The sequence below is a fragment of the Equus przewalskii genome, chromosome 8, assembly GCF_037783145.1.
Source record: "Equus przewalskii isolate Varuska chromosome 8, EquPr2, whole genome shotgun sequence".
NCBI lineage: Eukaryota > Metazoa > Chordata > Mammalia > Perissodactyla > Equidae > Equus > Equus przewalskii.
In genome coordinates this window covers 28,969,653-28,988,417 of record NC_091838.1, presented here as the reverse complement: position 1 = coordinate 28,988,417, position 18,765 = coordinate 28,969,653, and the positions used below count along the sequence as shown (strand labels likewise).

The 18,765-nt window shown below is 37.7% G+C and overlaps 1 protein-coding gene across 6 annotated transcripts in view; it reads left to right on the top strand.

Moving 5' to 3' along the window:
• The window catches only part of RP1 (RP1 axonemal microtubule associated), a 440,182-nt gene that overhangs the window by 60,423 nt on the left and 360,994 nt on the right, over positions 1-18,765 (top strand). For all 6 annotated transcript variants that reach the window (XM_070631597.1, XM_070631613.1, XM_070631591.1 and 3 more), the window contains exon 2: positions 190-285. The gene's annotated coding sequence lies outside the window, so the exon portion shown is untranslated. The remainder of the gene's footprint in view (positions 1-189; positions 286-18,765) is intronic.

Genomic DNA, 18,765 nt, shown 5'->3' with positions numbered 1-18,765 from the left:
AAATAAATATTCAGATTTTCAGTTTCGCTTCCTAAACTGGAAAAGTCTGATAGTGTGGGGCCAGCCTCGGTCATAGCTACATCAGCTTAGCTGAGTAGTAAGTGCCCCCCTTAGAAAGATCTGCTCTTTTCTGTTCAGGCAGTCCTCTATTGGCTTTACTCAGTTCCATTTCCTTCTTGGTTCCTATAGGATTAAGAGGGAGAACCATCCCCTAAGGATTCTTGAACATGTTACCCCAACAAGAACTTGGTCAGAAGGAGCACAGAAGGAACTGTGTTGTCAGAAGTAAGTAAAAGGGAGAGACTGGGTGGAAGCAACTGAAGCGTCCATCAACAGATGAGTAAATAAACAAAATGTTGTAGAAACATACAATGGAATATTATTCAGCCTTTAAAAGGAGGGAAATTCTGACACAACCTGGATAAACTTTGAGAGCATTATGTTAAGTGAAATAAACCAGTTACAAAAAAACCAAATGCCAAATAATTCCGCTTATATGAGGTACCTAGAGTAGTCAAAATCATGAGACAGAAAGTAGAATGGTGGCCAGGGGCGGGGAATGAGGGCAATGGGAAGTTAGTGCTTAATGGCTATGGAGTTTCCAAGAAGCATTGTTTGTTTTTCAGTCTGTTCAGCTTTTTACTTGTTGTTTGCACAGAGTGGCGACTTCCAAGCTCCTTATGTGCAGAACCAGAAACTGGAAATTGGAACCTCCAAGCTCAGGTTTTGAAAGCACTGACCAAATAAAATGAGTTTGCAAGCCTCATTTGGCCCTCAGGCCTTCAATTTGCTCCACAGATAGATGTCCAGTCTTGCTCTCACAGGCTCAGTTACAGGGATACTTCTGAAACCTAGGCCTGATGTGGGGGTGGACGGATCTGCCCAGTTCCCTCCTGGTTGGAGTTCAGAAGTTGAGCCCAGTGCCCGCTCCTGTGTTCCCCATTGCCATGCTCTGACTGTGGGAATGAAGCCCAGGGTGGTCGAAAGATGGACTTGGGGTTATCCCTCAGCTCTGTCGTCACTATCTAGGGTCCTGAGGGGGCACTGTGGAAAATGGAATGAGTGTGGACTTTGGAGTCACATAGAAGAAGAATCTTCTGAAGGTGATGTTCTTAAAATTATGTGTGAAAATGCTTAGCTCAAAGCCAGGTACCTGGGGAGTGCCACTTATAAAGGGACTGTGGTAGTCATCTTTCAGGCTGGGATGGGGATTATATGAGGTCCTATGACAGAGAGCCTCACACACCAGGCATGCGACATAATGCACAAGATCAAGGAAAAGATCCGTTGTTTAATTTTCCCTTTATTATTACTTACCTACCCAAAGTTCTACAGGTGGGTAAGCCTATCCCTAAATAGATGCTGGCACATGAGAGCCTGAATGAATACATTGTATGAATTAGATACATTACTGAATAGAAAACGAATGTAATAATAAATAGTTGACAGTTATTTTTTGTTAACAATTTATGTTCTTAGAAAGGAGGGATGACTTCAATGAATTCATACATATTTATTGAATGCTTACTATATCCTCACAACTATAATGATGTGAGGAATAATAAGATGCTAATACACAGTTGAAAGTTTAGGTGGGGAGAAAAAAGTGATACATATAAAATACTGATAAACAACTAAGGAAATATATAGTGAATCTTCCTATCATATGATATTTTATGGATTTTGTATGCTTTTTGTATATTATGAGTATTTTAGAAATTGTAACAATTGACAACAACCTTTTTTCTGACATAAAAGCAGAATCATTCTTCCAAATTGTATGTTGGGTTACGATAGGACTGTTCAGAAGTGGCACTTTCGATATGATCAGCATTATTATCTATATTTGAGAGAAGAAAATTTCATTATTCTTGAGCTCTTAGGTTACATACAACATGAAATCTAATAAAATATTTAAACTTTTCACTCAGAATTAGGTGTGTACCTTATCCTTATGGTGAGTATCTTTTTTAGTTGCCGGTCTAGTGGTTAAGATTTGGCACTCTCACTGCTGTGGCCTGGGTTCATTTCTAGTCAGGGAACCACACAGTATGTCGGTTGTCATACTGTCGTGGCTGCATGTTGCTGTGACACTGAAAGCTATGCTACCAGTGTTTCAAATACGAGAAGCGTCACCCACGGTGGACAGGTTTCAGCAGAGCTTCCAGACTAGACAGACTAGGAAGAAGGACCTGGCCACCCACTTACGAATAAATTGGGCATGAAAACCTATGAATAGCAGTGGAGCATTGTCTGATACAGCGCTGGAAGGAGAGAGGATGGCGCAAAACAGTGGGCAGGTTCTGCTCTACTGTGCACGGGGTCTGTAGGAGTTGGAATTGACTAGATCATTAAAGTCTTTTTTAATGGACACATAATATTTCATAATGTTGCTATCCCATTAATTTATTAAATCATTCCTCAATTCCTGACTTAGAGTCGTTTCTAGTTGCTCAGAGTTAAATTTTTATACTATTCCAGTTAAAACGTGGCTATTTAAATACTGTAAAACTAGGTACAGTTTATGAAAGAAACATAAATGGCTCATCATTAGAAAATGTATCAACCTTATTATATTAAAAAACTTAAAGAGAAAAATTATATCAACAGAAGGGAAGGAAAGCAAATTATTACATTTTCGAAGCAATTCTAACTCCTTTTTTAAAGAAAAGCTTAAAGTAAAATAGAATCAAAGAAAATTACCTTAGAAAGAAAGAAACAGTTATTAGTTGCAGATGACATGACAATATTCCTAAAATTCAGTAAATTCAACGAAATTGTTAAACTATCAAGAGAATTAATAAGGTGGCTATGTGTAAGAAAAAACACAAAAATAAGTATTACTTTCCTTTTTATTAGCATTGAACCATTAGAAAGTGAAATGAGAAAAATTGTATTTAAGATGTGTCAAAATTAGTCTCTGAAACATCTAAGAATTACTTAAGAGAATTATATATTTTTATTAAAAATATAAAATAAGACTAAAATAAATGGACATGTCATACTTCCTCATGGAAAGACTAAATCACACATAGATGCTGCTGCTTCTCAGATTAATGTACAACTTTAAGGCAAATCAGGTTAGTATCCCAAGGTATTGTTTTGGGAAATAAGTTGATTCTATAATTTATTTGGAAGAAAAAAGTAAGAATTTGAAAAAGAATAATTATGAAGGAGAATTTGCTCTTTAAGATACTAAAATATATAGTTATTTAAATCAAAATAGTTGGGTTATGGTACAAAAATAGATAAACAGATCAGTGGTACATTATGGACAATGCAGAAACAGACATATGTGTATATGTGGGTTTAATATTATGATGATAAAGGTATGATGAAGAAAACAAAGTTACTCACATATTGCACACTGTTATAAAAATTGTAGATGAATTGAGCACCTAAATGTAGGGAAAAAAACTATACTGTATTGTTATTTAGGGTAACTATGTTTAATAGAAAAATATCGTAGGATCACAGTGGCTTAACATAGGAAAGCATCTTGATTATGCAAAGTCTGAAGTGAGTATGGAGACTCTCCAGGGTGGCTCTTTCCAGGTGGTGATTCAGGTATTGAGGCTGCTTCTACCTTGTTCCTACGCAATTTGGAATATTTGGTTTTGTGGTGTGCTACTGAAGGGGAAGAGAGAGCTGGAGGGTCACACAGGAGTATTCGTGGTCACGGGTAGAAATGACATAGATTGTATGTGTCACTTCTGTCCACATCCTATTGGCTAGAACTCATCATATACTTATAACCTATTTCCGAAAGAGGCTGGAAAATGTGGTAGAGAACATGGAAATTCAGTCAGCATTAAATCTCTCCTTCAGTAGGTATTATGGTCAAATACAGATAGACAGTTTTATAAAATCAAGGTTGGAGAGGATTTCATATAATTGTCTAGAAAAGAAAAAGCAATAAAAGGAAAAATAGATTTGACTACAATAAAGTTTAAAGACTTTAAACAGTGAAAGATGCCAAAAACAAAAGGCAAGTGACAGATTAAGAGAAGATATTTGCCACACATATAAATGGCAAAATGTTAAAATTCCTAATGTGCAGAGTTTCTATAAAGAAAAAATAACAAACAAACCAATAGAGAACATAGCAAAGGATATTAAAAATTCAAAGATACAGCTGGTCAGTTACATATGCACAAGGAAATATGTTGCAGTATTGTTGGTAATGGCATAAAAATTGAAGACAATTTAATTTTCAATAGGAGTCTGACTGAATCATGTATGGTGTATCTATACAAGAGAATATCATGTAGTCATTAAAAGAGAACAAAATAGATTGCTACAGGGACATGAACAGTTGTCCTTGATGTATAAGTGGAAAAAATAGGTGTAAGTCACTATGGACAACACAACTATAATTTGGGGAAAAAATTAAAATTGACTTTAAAGATTAATGACATAGATAGATAGATGATAAATAAATAATATAATATGACAAAATAGGGACGAATATTGACAAAACTGTTAACATTGTTTTTCTCTGAAAAGTAGAAGAGGGGAGATTCACTTTGTAATTTATATAGTTTTCTAAGTGGTAACTTTTCTCTTTGAGTTTTTCTGCATTGTTTAACTTAAAAACCATCAATAATATTAATTCATTCATTCATTTATTCATCCACTCATCTAACGACCCATCTATCCATCATTTCATCCATTCAGTCATATCCAAGCAACATTTAATAAGTACCTATTCTCAGACATTGTGTTTGCCGTGCATATTACAATTAAGATTTAGTTTAGCTCAGCTTGGAATAAGAAGGATGCTCAAATGTTTTTTCCTTCCTGGTTGACCATTTATTTAAAAACAAACCAACAAAACATAGAGTCTGGTCTTGGGCTTCTTGAACATACCATCTGGCTTGGCTTCCCTAGCCGCTGGCCTTTGTCTGCCCTGTAGATGACAGATTAGTGGGGGACATCCTTTATAGTAGGAAATGGAGGTCAATAAAATTTGCACCAGGCTTTCCAATTTAGTATCATCCCAGTCAGGACATCCCAAAATAAAATTTGGTTCAAAAATAGATCTAGGAGGAGAAAAAGTCAGGATTGAAAACAAACAATTAATCCTCTTATGTCATTGATTCTGTGAGAAAACAAGATTTAAAAAAAAATCAGTTTCTTGTTCAGGTGCAATGATTTTGCTGTGAGAAGAAAAGCAGAGCAAAAATAGTGCAAAGAGTCCAGTGTGATAAACGACACTTTAGAGCAAAACAGGAAGTTGTTTAAAGGAAGAGAATAATTGACCTCAGAGCCTGAGACATGAATAGATCCTTGGATGGAAAGGTTTTTGCATTTGCAAAATATTGTATTGATGTAATATTGATCAGAACTGAATTGTACACCATGTATTCTTTTGTGGCAATCCATTGGCTTATCTACTGGGTGAAGAGATAAGAGCGTCCACAATGTTGAATGATAAAGCATTCCAAGGTTGCTACATAGGAAAGAGAAACACATGAGTTTCTATTCTAAGACATGCACTTCCATATACACATATTCATGTGTGTGCATGTATGTGTGCATGCACATGTGCATGAGGTTTTGTACTATAGGGCTTTTAATTGGTTTTATGTGCAATTGCACAGATATCCCAAAGCAATCTGAGTTTTTTTCTTGCCATAGTATCAAAAACATAATAGCTTCATCATTGAAATATATATATTTTCCTATTTTTTCCAAACTGTCAGAGAATATATGTTCAAACATTGTATGTATGCTCTTCACATAGCAAAGAGAATTGGATACTTTAAATCTATACTCCGATAATTCAGACAAAATGTCTCCTTAAATGAAGTAAAGGAGAGTATACAGGAGGCTGCTATGAGAGGTTTTAGTTTTATCTCCATCCCATCTTACAGGGGAGGAAACTACTGCTCAATGAGATTCTGTAAGTTGTCGAAGAGAGAGCCAGTAAGTGGCAGAGCTGATCTCAAACCAGATAACACAACCCCAAACACTTGCAAAATGTGCTCTTTATGTAAGATCCAGAAAGCTTATTTATAAGAGTCTGTTGACTTGCTGCCCTCTGTGGTCTTAGATGTCTGTAGTGACCGATCACGTGCAGCTCAAACTCACACGGACAGCAAGGAAATGATTCCTGGATTGAGGACGTAGGGTCCTTGGAAGAGAAGAAGGTTATTTTGTTTTGTTAGTTGTTGTTTTCCTGGCATAGGCCCTTGTCAACACTTTCGGATACATAGAGGCTGTTTCCTCGAAGTCGGTCCCTGAGAAGGCCTTGCCTTTCTAAGTGTGCTGGGGCTGGGAACAGAGCCTTTGCTGGAGGGGAAGGGGAATGGGCAGCTCTGAGGACCTGCCCCGTCCAAGGAGAGAAAGCTGAACAGATGGCAGCTGATACGCAGAGAGCGCTTTGTAGGAACGCTGGCCCGGAGCAGGCTTCCTGAGCTGCGATTCCGAGTCCCTCCCTTGCCAAGGCAGCCCGAGGGAGTCTGCTGACTTGGCCGGAGACCAGCGGGCTGGCCGCCAAAGGGCAGTAAATCAAAGTGAAAAAGAGGTGATATTTTAAAAGCAAACAACATTTTGTTTGTTTGTTTTAGAGGGCAGGGAGAAATAAGTTATTGTAATGGTAAAAGGGTAGGATATATAAAACAACACTGCCATAGAGTTATTTGTTTGTAAAAGCGGTTTCTTTAATGAGTATGTTCTAAGCCAGATTCCCAATATTTCTCTAGATTAAGATGGGGAGTGTGTAATTCTGGTTTTACCTGGAAATTGGTGATCCAGTGTTAGTGAGGTTCTTACCAATTTAAAATGAACCGAATGCTCTAGTTCATACAGGGGTATTAAAATATTTTCTGTGTAAAATTTTTGGCTCCAAAGTCTTTCTCTCTTATCCTAATTCAAGTTCTGTTTCTCCTATCCTTGATGAGCTTTTTCACCCAGACACTCAAACATGGGAAAATGTTTCTAAATTCTCACCCTCTGCAGTCAGGCGAGAACGGCGCTGCAGCCCCAGAGAAAGACTCGCGGGAAGTCAGACGTGCGGCTCAGGAAGCGACATCGCAAGAACATGGATCTGGGGGTGCATTTCCACAGAACCCAGGGGACACTTACACATTCACTTGTTTAATATGATTGTACCTTTAATTGTTTTTACTTATAAGTATAAAATGTTTCAGTAATATAAAAAAATCTATAAAGAATAATATCTTGAACACCCAGGTACTCACCACCTAATTAAGTAACAAAGTGGTACACTTTAATTATAAGGGAAAAATACTAAGTCATCAAAGCATAAACTGAAAGCAATTTGTGCTAGAGGTGAAAGAATGCTAGCTTTATTGTTCCTTTAAACTTACTAGCAACCTTTATTGAGCTCCTGTTTGTGCCAGGCACAGAGGTTGCAGAGATGAAAGATACCCTTGCTGACCCAGACGTGATGGGAGACTCATAAGAAAAAAAAGAAAAAAACACAACATAATACATTCCAGGAAGTGCAATGGCAGATAGAAGCTCTGGGAACTAAAGGACCACAGAGAAGGAGAACCTAATTTGGCGCGGAAGGTGGGAATGGGGATGAGTGGGGCAGTAAGTTTTTCTCAAGGTGATCTGTGAGCTGAATCTGGAAGGAGAGGGCTGAGCCAGGCACCCAGGAAAGGAAGAGGGTGTCAGGCAGGGGAAGCAGCATCTGCAAAGACTCTGAGCAGGGCACAGAGGGCACCTGCTAAGAGTTTGGCTTGCTGGAGTAGGCTGTGCTAAGAGCTGGACTTTCAGGAGGGGATTCAAATGACCACATCACATTTTAGAATGAGCACTCTGCTTAGAGACTAAGGTGGGATTCTTACCTGGAAGTGTCTGCGGTTGGCTGCAGGGGTTCTGTGAAGCTTTCAAAAGTGTACGCAATATGGTAGGAGCACGTGAGTGTGTGAGAGGGTGTGTGCTTGTGTGTTTCCCCCAGGAAGGCCCACCTCTTTCCTTCCACCTGAAAATGTTTCATAACTCTCAAGAAAGGTAAAGATCTCTATTAGGGTAGAAGAAGGTTGCTAGATTGGAAGGTTATTGCAATAACTGAGATGACAAGTCCTGCATAGAGAAAGTTACCCTAGGGATAGAAGGCAAGGACAATTTCAGAGATAATTACGAGCTGGCGTTGACAGGATTTCTTGTCTGATTGGATGTGCAGGGGAAGGGAAAGCAGCAGTCCAGCAGAAGGCTTCTCAAACTTTAAAGTGTGTATGAATCACCTGGCATCCTGTTAAAATATAGATTCAGATTCAGACTAGTAGGTCTGGGGAGGAGCTAGAGAGCCCATATTGCTAACCAGCTCCTGGTGATGATGCAGTGCTGCCTCAGGGACGACATTTTGAGTCGCAAGATGAGTAACATACTCCAGGTCCGTGTTTCTCAACCTCAGTTGTTGACATTTCGAGCTACGTAATTCTTTCTTATGGGGGGCAGGGAGGAGACCTCCTGTGCATTGAAGGATGTTTAGCAGTATCCCTGGCTTCTGGCTACTAGATGACAGTATCAATCCCCCAGTGGAACAACCACCACTGGAACAACCAAAAATATCTCCAGGCATCACCAAGAGGTGCCAGTTGGGGGTAGGATCATGGGAGAAGCGGAGGGAGGCAATCCTTTAGTGGTTCACAGCCCTGCTAAATATTAAAATCATCTGGTTGCTTTAGGACTATCAATGCCTGGCCTCACCCAGACTGATTATAGTCTAAACTCTGGTGAGGGCGGAGGAGGACGCCCAGGCTCTTCAATGGGAAGCTCAGTGGGCAACCAGCTCTTCGGTTTACTGCTGCAGCCAGTGCCTGGTCAGGTGGCAGAGCTGTTCCCTGTGCTGGGGACCTCTCAGAGAGAGGAGCAGTGTGGGTGGGGAGGTGAAGTGAGGGCTAAAGATAAGATTCCAGATTTAAATGTTGATGAACTTGATATGCCTGGGGTCATTTAGAAGGAGATATTCACGTTGATTTTCTTGGTCCCTGACAAGCTGTGTGTCCTTGGGCCAATAAAATATGTTTCTAAGTTTTTATTTTCCTCATCTGTCAACTCTGATAATGGCTACTCTATCTCGAGAGTTGATGAAAAACTAAAATACATTAATGGATGTGGAAGAGGAAAGTAAAAGCCATCTCACACTACTACACACACACACACACACACTCAGCTCAAGGTAGATCTTCAGAATTTTATTTGAAAAATCCTATTTTGAAAGTTTTGGGGAAAAAAATGGGACATTTTATAATACCAGGGCAAGGAATGATTTTTGGGAAGAAAAGAACAACACATGCAAAAAAGCACAAATTATAATTGACAATTTCAAGTAAATTAAAAATTAAAAATTTAGTATATCAAAAGGCACCATCAGCAAAGTGAAAAGACAAACTAAAAATTGGAAAAAAACATTTGCATTGTGTAAATGGACAAATCTTTAGTACAGAAATATGCAATAAACTCCTAAAAGTCAAGAAGAGAAAGACAAACGACCCAAGAATTAGGCAAAACATATAATTAGCCAAGCCACTGAAAAGGGAGTTGGAATGGCTGATAAACATAATTCTCAACCTCCCCAGTTATCAGGCAAACAAATGCCAGTTGGAGCTGCAGTGTATACTATTTCTCACTCACTAGATAGGCAAAAATCTACTGAAATTGTCAGGCAAAAGAAACTCATGCTGCTGGTGTGGGCATACGTTGGTACTACTACTTTCTGAACAACTTGATAATATTGAATAAAAGTGAAAATGCCCAATAATTTATAACACCATAATTCCATTCTTAGGTGAGGTAATACATGCAAAGCTGATCATTGCAGCACTATTTCCAAAAGTGAAAAATTGGAAACGTCCAAAAATTTCCTCAATAGGAGAATGGACAAATAAATTATACTTTTTTATGTGATGGAATATTGTGCCTTTTATGAAAATTAAACTAGAGCTCTAAAGATTAATGTAGATAAATATCAAAGGTGATGGGCAAAATGGTAAGTTATAGAAGTATGCAGAGTATTCTCTGTTTATTTAAAATGTAAAAATCACAAAACAGTACTATATTTTATTTACAATTATATGCATCCTTACTTAAAAAATGCATGCATGGAAATATTAAACACCAAATTCAAGATATTGATTCTCTGCAGGGGAACTAGAGAAGAGATTGGGGGCGATTACACAGGGAGGAGAAGTTGAATAATTTGCCCTCTGCCAACAGCTAGAGAAAGGCAAAGCCCTGATTCCACCCCCGCATCTAGTCCCAGTACCAACCTCAGCTCGGCATCTCTTTGCTTTGTGATGCATCTTGAATTTAAACTATCATCTCCATATTTGAAAGAAGAAGTTTTTCTGGATGAGCTGTTGTGCTCAATCCATTTATGATGATTTAATTGGGAGAAATTACTGGGTTTTGCCAAAGTCTTTTAAATTTTGTGACAAGTTAAAAAATTTAAAATATTTTTAGTGCAGCATATCAGTATTAGCACATGGTGTGAGTGTGTGACTACTACATTTTTTAAACCTATATTTGAAGTATAATATATTGATAAAAATATAATTTCTTCTCATTGATGGTCAAAGATTCAGTACAGTTATGTTTCATAATTTTTAAAAAATTAGCTATTTAAAAAATAGTTTTATAATCTTAAAAAATTTCTCTTTAATGAGATTACATTTTGTGAGCTATATAAAAAAATTTCTTTATGCTGGAGGGAAGAAAGGGATCCATAATTCTTGAGTTTGAGTCCATGATATGGATGTTTGGACCCTAGAAGTGTTTTAAATAGGAGCCAACATTTAAATGGAGCTTCACTATTTTGAAAGTTCTTTTGCATACTTTCCAGCCTTTGAACCCAAGGACCGTGAGGTTGGTAGGCACATATTCTTACTCTCATCAATTTGCAGTTGAGACTAAAGCGCAGCGGTTTTAAGTGATTTGCTCTGATACCCATTGACCTTGCGGGGACTGGAGCCAGAATTCCGATGTAAATGTGTACTTGGGCTCGGTCCGCTAGGACTGGCTACTTCCCCTGTACATAAATCAACAGAGAAGTGAATTACAGTCATCTCTTGGTATCCGCGGAGGACTGGTTCCAGGAACCCCCTTGGATACCAAAGTCTGAGGGTGCTCAAGTCACTTTTATAAAATGGCGGAGTACAATGAATACAGTTGGCCTTCCTCATCCATGAGTTTCGCATGCTCAGATACAGAGGGCCGTCTGTACATACATGAAAGCGCTTGGCTTTTCATCTGTGTACCTTACCACTACCATAATGTTGAGTGCTAAATTATTCTCAAAGAATAATTAATGACTGATTTTTTTATTATGCTTTGGGTGATGACAATACCAGAAGTGGCAGTACAAGAACTAGACTTATACAGCAAAGGCTTCAGAAAACCATTTTTTCCCTCGAACTGATCCCAGTCTCAAGTTATGGGGCACATTAGAGGCAGAGGAATAGTAGGCAGAGTTCAAAGCAGTGGAATTCAGCAATTTTGCCTACAAGTTAAGGGTAGGGGAGGAAGCAGAGTATTAAATGAGGCCTTTTCTAAATCTTTGGGATATTGTGTCTTAACCCTCAAGTCAAGCAGCACATAAAAGGCCTGAAAAATATTAAGCAGTATTCTAAAGGCTGGAGATACATAGGTAATAAGGTAGATCAAGTTGGAAGAGACAGACTGCAAAATAAATAAATTTATATCAGTTAATGATAAGTGCTAAGAAAAAGAAATTAATCATGTGATAGAGCATGATTGTACAAAGTGCTATTTTTTATATAGTGCTCAGGGAAGGTCTAAAGATATTTGACAAAAGACTTGAATGAAAAGAAGTCAAGCTAGGTTTGAAATGCTCATTAGATACCCACACTGAGATTCAGTAGGCAGTTTGACATTCACATCTGGTTGACAGAGATGGGTCTGAGTTGGAAATACAGATTTAGGAGTTGTTGGTAGATAGCAGGTATTGGAAGCTGTGGGACAAGATGAAGTCACCTAGCGAGTGCACAGAGGCTGAGAAAATAACAAGGCCTCCAAGAGAACATGGATCATCTCAAAGGAAGTGCCCCAAAGCTGACTATGATGGAGGGACCAAGCAGGGAGGTGGGAAATACAAGTGGGATGTCAAGGGATGCAAAAGAAAAGCAGTGTTTCAACAAAGAGGGCCTAATTACTGTGTCTTGGCTGCTGTGAAGTCAAGCAAAGTAAGAATTGTGGACTAGCCATTAAGGTAGATAGCTTCAAAGATGGCCCCCACCAATTTCTTCTTCCCCATGTACACATGCTTCTTCTTATATCAGTAGGTAGAGTTTAATTTTCCTCACTTTGAATCAGGGGTGGCCTTATTGACTTACCTTAACAACAGACTGCATGAAAATGAGATTGAGACTTCTGACGTCAGATCCTAAGAAGCCTTGCAGTGTCAGCCTGGATTTCCTGGAGCACTTGCGCTTGGGAAGCCCCTTGTGGAAGCCAGCTGCACTACCATGAGAAGCTGAGGTCACATGCAGAGGCCACATGTAAGCACTCTCATGTACAGTCCCAACTGACCTTCTAGACAATAGCCAGCATCAACTGCCAACCTGGTGAGGGGCCATCTTGGTCATCCAACCTTGTTGAGCCTTCAGATGCTTGCAGCTGATAATGCAACTTCACATGAGAAGGTCTTACATGAGAGCCACCGGATGAGCCCATCAAACCCATGGAGATCATATTGAATTGTTATTTTAAGCCACTAAGTTTTGGGGTATTTTGTTACACAGAGATAGATAACTGGCAAAATATGGCGACCTACAGGTTGCTGACGAGAGCAATCTCAATGGACGAGTAGAGGCCTGAGAGGAGTGGTGGAGACAATAATTATGGACAGCTCTCTCAAGAAACTCTGCTATGAAGGGGACAAAGAAATAGCGTGAGACCTGAAGCAGGATTTGGGGAGTAAGGAGGGGTTTTTGTTTTTTTTAAAGATAGGACACTCCGGAGCATGTTTGATATGATAGAGAAGGAGAAATAGGTGGTTGTAAATGGAATTCAGAAGTGAAAAAGTACAAGGCCTTTGATGGAGTATTTCATTGATAGCAATAGAATAGAGTGAACAGTATGGGTACAGAAGGAAGTGGATTGTTCGTTGGTAGATGGAAGATGAAGGCTCTCCTATCTGATGGTTCCTATTTTCTCCATGAGGCACTGTTAACATCTGATGGAGAAGGGAGTGTGTATTTTTATAAGAGGTCTGAGCTAAGAGGAAAAAACAAAAGGAAGGAAAAACCCCACTCATGCCCCCTGCCATTTTATTTTCATTGTATGAGCTGCTCAGGCACCTAAAATATTAGTGATCATTTTTATGTCAAGAAAAAATATTAGAATTTGAATCAGAGCTAAAATATTTTTTTGAGGAAGATTCGCCCTGAGCTAACACCTGCCACCAATCCTCCTCCTTTTTTTTGCTGAGGAAGATTGGCCCTGAGCTAATATCTGTGCCCATCTTCCTCTACTTTATATGTGGGACACCTGCCGCAGCATGGCTTGATAAGCGGTGCCATGTCCGCACCCGGGATCCGAACTGGCAAACCCTGGGCCGCCAAAGCAGATTGTGCAAACTTAACCGCTGTGCCACTGGGCTGGCCCCAGAGCTCAAATATTTTTTTCTTACAGTTTCACTAAGCTGGGTGTTTAAATTTACTTCCCTATTCTTAAGACTCATTTATTTTCAAATTTCTATGTTCAATGAAAAACATGTAAATACATTGTGAAAATGTGAATGCATGTGAAAACGTGTAAATACAAATTATGTTGTTATTAATTTCTAAAAATGAAGTTTATCAATAAATTGTCACGTGGACGTGCTTGACATTTATGTTCAGTAACCAGAATCCCAGTCCCTACTACTCTTCATTTTGGGAAGAGAAGTGAAAACTATTATAATGAGTTTTAGAATGAGATTTTCATGAGAGTCAATGTGGTGTCCATACTCGTTTACAGACGTGTTTGAAGTGTGTAAAGGAAATATGCATGGATTATCAGTATTTAAAAATTCACGTGTTGGAATGCCACTGCTGAGTCAGCTAAAATATGCTAAAGGTCATTATGTCTTAAGAGTATTATTTTCTCCTTTTTTGTGGGATTTGAGATGTCGAGTTCTGTTTGATCACTTGTAAGACCTGGCCAGAGTATAAAATCATCATGGTAAATAAGAAAATGTTTATGAAACAGAATATATTCATGTCCTTGCAACTTTTTTTTTTAGAAAAGTTTGTTAATAGTAATGAGGAATTTAATATGATTTATTTGGGAAAGAGGACAAACAGAACAAGTCAATTTTAGATTTCAATTAGTATTCAGAGCGAGGAAGAGTTTTCTGTTTGCAATTCTAGTTAGGGTCAGCAAATAAGGTACGGAGCGAAGGGCTGCAGCTGTGTCCGATCCTAGAGCCCAGCACCCCAGCGGGCATCCTGTTGTGGTTTTTCTTCATTTGGACATATCCACACGGAGGAGGTTTGAGGAAATCAGATTGGACACAAGTGTTCTGAACAGTTTTTACTGCTAGAAGTTCTCAATGTTCTAAAATGTGTTTTTTCTAGAGTTAATGTTTTAGGGGAAATGGGTAGGGTTCTAGTTTTTACCCTGTATGTGATATTGCACAAGACACTGTAAAATGAGGGAGTGGAACTAATCTCCCGTGTCTCTTCCAGTTCTGTGATTGCAATTCTGCATAAATTAAATTCCATACATCATCCAAGTACAAAAACTAACTGCCAAAATTATTCTGGATTTGCCAATATGACTTTAATAAAGTCACACTAAAATATTAAAAACCTAAAGTTGTTCAGCGAATAAAGTATTTGAAATAAAAAAGACAATACCTAGAATGAAGGGAAAAGATATCTTGAAACTTTCATTAGGGTAGCTCCAGTGTTCCATTTTTGAAGGGCATAAAATGATCTCATTTTATTCTCTCACATTATTTTGAATTAGCAAAGTCAAGGAGGGGCCCATTGTGTCTGACAGCCTATGTGCCCGAAAGAGGCATTTAATAAGGTTTCTCTCCGAAAAAAGCAAAGGCCATCGAGGCCCAGCTCTCACCAGACACATGAGTCAATTGTTCAGAATTTAAATTTTACAGACTCCAAAACCTGAGGAAAACACTGATCCTTGAATTGTCCCTGTCTTAACATATGCAACTAGGAGGATTTCCTAGTATGTTACTTAATTATATTTCAGTTTTCTCATCTGAAAAATTATAATAATAGTACCTATTTCATAGGACTATTTTGAAGATAAAGTAAATATGTTTATACTGTAGGTAAAGTTTTTAGTATTAATATTACTTATTATTATTGACCTTTCTCCAGTATTCTTTCCTTCCTCTGTAATGTGTATCATTGCACCATTCTTATACAGGCTTTTGTGTACTCATAAACGATAGTATGTGTGTGCTTTAAAAATTTATATAATTGTTATAATACATATTTTTATAACTTGTTTTCAGTCTGCAAAATGTTTTTAAGATTTACTTATTTTGATATATTTATATCTAGTTTATTGATTTTCACTGATGTGTAACTGAATTTATTACTCATTGCCATATTGATGCACATTTAGACACTTCATTTGTTTTAATTCAGAGAATAATTATCCTATACATTTTTCATTGTACTCTCTAAGGTGTCTGTCTAGAAGAGGATTTGTTGGGTCACAGGAATTGTGCATTATCAAACATAACAGATATTGCCACATTGCTCTCACGTTCATCAAAGTTACAATTCCAACAACAATGCATGTGTGAGTGTTCTATTTTCTCTACCTCTTTGACAGCATTAGTATTGTGCTTGTGCTAATTTGACATGTGTAAATAGACATCCTATGGTTTAAGTTTTGCATTTTCCTTATGAATAGAGAAGCTGTGCATCTTTTCATATTTATTGGCGCTTCATGTTTCTTCTGTGTCTTGCCTTCTTGTATACTTTGCCATTTTTCTATTAGGTTGTCTTTTCCTTTTGATTGGTAGATCTTTATAGACTCATGATAGACAGTTGATTCTCCCTATTCTCAGCGGTTGTGTTCTATGCAGTCATTGTGAACGCTGAGTTAGCAACTACTAAACCACTGCTCCTAGCGGAAATACAGGGTTAAGTTCTTGTGAGCCTTTGGCCACTACATTTTCGTCAAATGATCACTACATAATTTTGTTTTATGGGTGTTTCTGTTAAAGATACCTTATTTAATATATATTGTTGATTCATCGACACTGAGCTCACTACTAACAGCATTACAACTCATGTGTGAATGAAGCTTCTCAAGCACATGGATTTTCTCCATAAAGCACATCACAGCCTTCTTGCACTTAGGAACACTAGACAGCACTTTAGCACTATGCTCGAGGGGGCATTTTAAACAATGAAATCACCAACAAAAATCACAAAAATGGGAAAATGGTGCACTAAATAGATCTCAAAAATGACACATTTACAGTACAAGAGTTGAAACAAGAAGGCACAACGTAGCCTCGTTTGACCTTTGCTGGGAATGTGTGTGTTGGGTGATTCAAAATTTTCTCTTCTCTGTGCACGTCTGTGAATGACTATGAAAGCAGTGCAAGTATTGATTTTGGGGTCACAAATAAACTTTAGCAGGTAGGCAAACTCACAATTAAGGCATCTACAAATAATGAGGATTGACTGTAATTCTTTGTCCATTGTGCACAATTTAAGTATTTTTCCCCAGTCTGTAATTTTTCTTTCAACAATGTTTTTGGTGTCTTTTATTTTAACCTTGTCAATTTTACTAATCTTTCTTTTTTATGGTTTATGGGTTTCATTTTGTTTTAGACATCTTTTCCTACCCTGATGTGAAGGAAATATTCTCATATATTACCTTCTAAAAGTTTTATAATTTTCCTTTCCCATTTAGATCTTTAATCTATTAGGATTTTTTGAGTAAAAGATGAGGTAGGAACTGGATAAACCGTTTCTCAGAACCATTCATTAAATGGAGCTTTGGATTTGGTTCACAGAGCGACTTCTGTTTCATACCAAGTGCCCATATATGTAAAGGCTCTGTTTCTAGGCTGTCAATTCTTTTGTAAGTTTATTTGTGTATTCTTTCATCAGCTCTACACTTTTAAAAATTACTATTGCTTTATAATAAGTTTTAATATTTGGTAGGAAATGTTCCTTCTTCCTTCTCCTACCTTACTCTTCTTCAAAAGTGCATCTTACTTCTTCAAGTGAATTATAATCAACTTCTTTGAAAAGTATGGTTAGTATCGTGATTAGAATAGCATTAGATTTACAGGTCTATTTTGGGGAAATTACCTTTGTTAGGATATTGAGTTTTCCTGACCATAAACATAGTATTTTTCTTCTTTACTTAAGTCTTCTGCAGTCTGTAGACTATGTTTTTCCGTCAAAAAAGTAATTATAACTTTTCTCAATATAGATCTAACACATTCTTTGTTAGATTTATTTCTAGGTATCTTGTAGGTTGGGTTGTACTTTGAATGAGATTTTAAAAGATGACATTTCTAATAGATTTGTGCAGGTAGGAACTAAATCACTAACTTTTATCCAGCAATCTTGCTGAAGAACTCATCAGTTCTAATATAGTAGTCAGCCACTTATCCGTGGTTAGCCTTTCCACAGTTTCAGTTACCCGTGGTCAACTGCGTCAGAAAATACAAGATGGAAAATTTCAGGTATACACAATTTATAAGTTTGAAATGGCATGCCGTTTTGAGTAGTGTGATGAATTCTTGAGCTAGCCTGCTCCATCCTGCATGAGATGTGAATTATTCCTTTGTCCAAATATCCATGCTATATATGCTACCCACCCATTAATCACTTAGGAGCTGTCTTGGTTATCAGATCGACTGTTGTGGTATCAGTATCACAGTGCTTGTGTCCAAGTCACCCTTGTTTTACTTAATAACGGCCCTAAAGCGCAAGAGTAGTGATGCTGCCAATGTGGATATGCCAAAGAGAGGCTGCAAAGTGCTTCCTTTAAGTGAAAAGGTGAAAGTATTCAACTTAACAAGGAAGGAAAAAAGACCTATAGTAACTTTTATTACACTACATCATTACAATTGTTCTACTTTATTATTAGTTGTTGTTAATCTCTTACTGTGCCTAATATATAAATTAAACTTTATCATAGGTATCTATGTATAGGAAAAAACATAGTATATTTAGGGTTGGGTACTATCTGTGGCTTCAGGTGTCCACTGAGGGTCTTGGAACACATCCTCCAGAGATAAGGGGGAACTACTGTAGTTTGTCTGTATATTCTCTTGGATTTTTATGTAGATAATTATATCACCTATTAATAAAAATAATTTTGTTTCTTCTTCAGCACTTAAAATTATTTCTTTTTCTTGTTTTATTGTGTTGGCTAGTTTTTTTTTTTTTTTTTTTTTTTACCTTGTTGCAGCTGTGCCCCTGCACTCTATCAGTTCTGTGCCCTCAAATGACCAATTGGAACCAGGTTTATCCTCCATTCATAGTCTGCACTAAGCCTCACTCTTGACTATCACAGAACTCTGGAGGATTGCCTGGGTTCATATCATGGGCAAATTATTCAACTACCTGTGTCTTAGTATCCTGACTGATAAAATAGGCATAATAATAGTATCCTATTGATAAGGCTGTTTTGACGACTAAATAAGTTAGTACTTATAATACTCTTATAGTGGGGGAAATAGGGAATTGTTATTCTATGGGTAAGTTTCAGTTACGCTGGATGAGTAAGTTCTAGAGATCTTCTGTACAACATAGGGCCTAGTTAACAATATTGTGT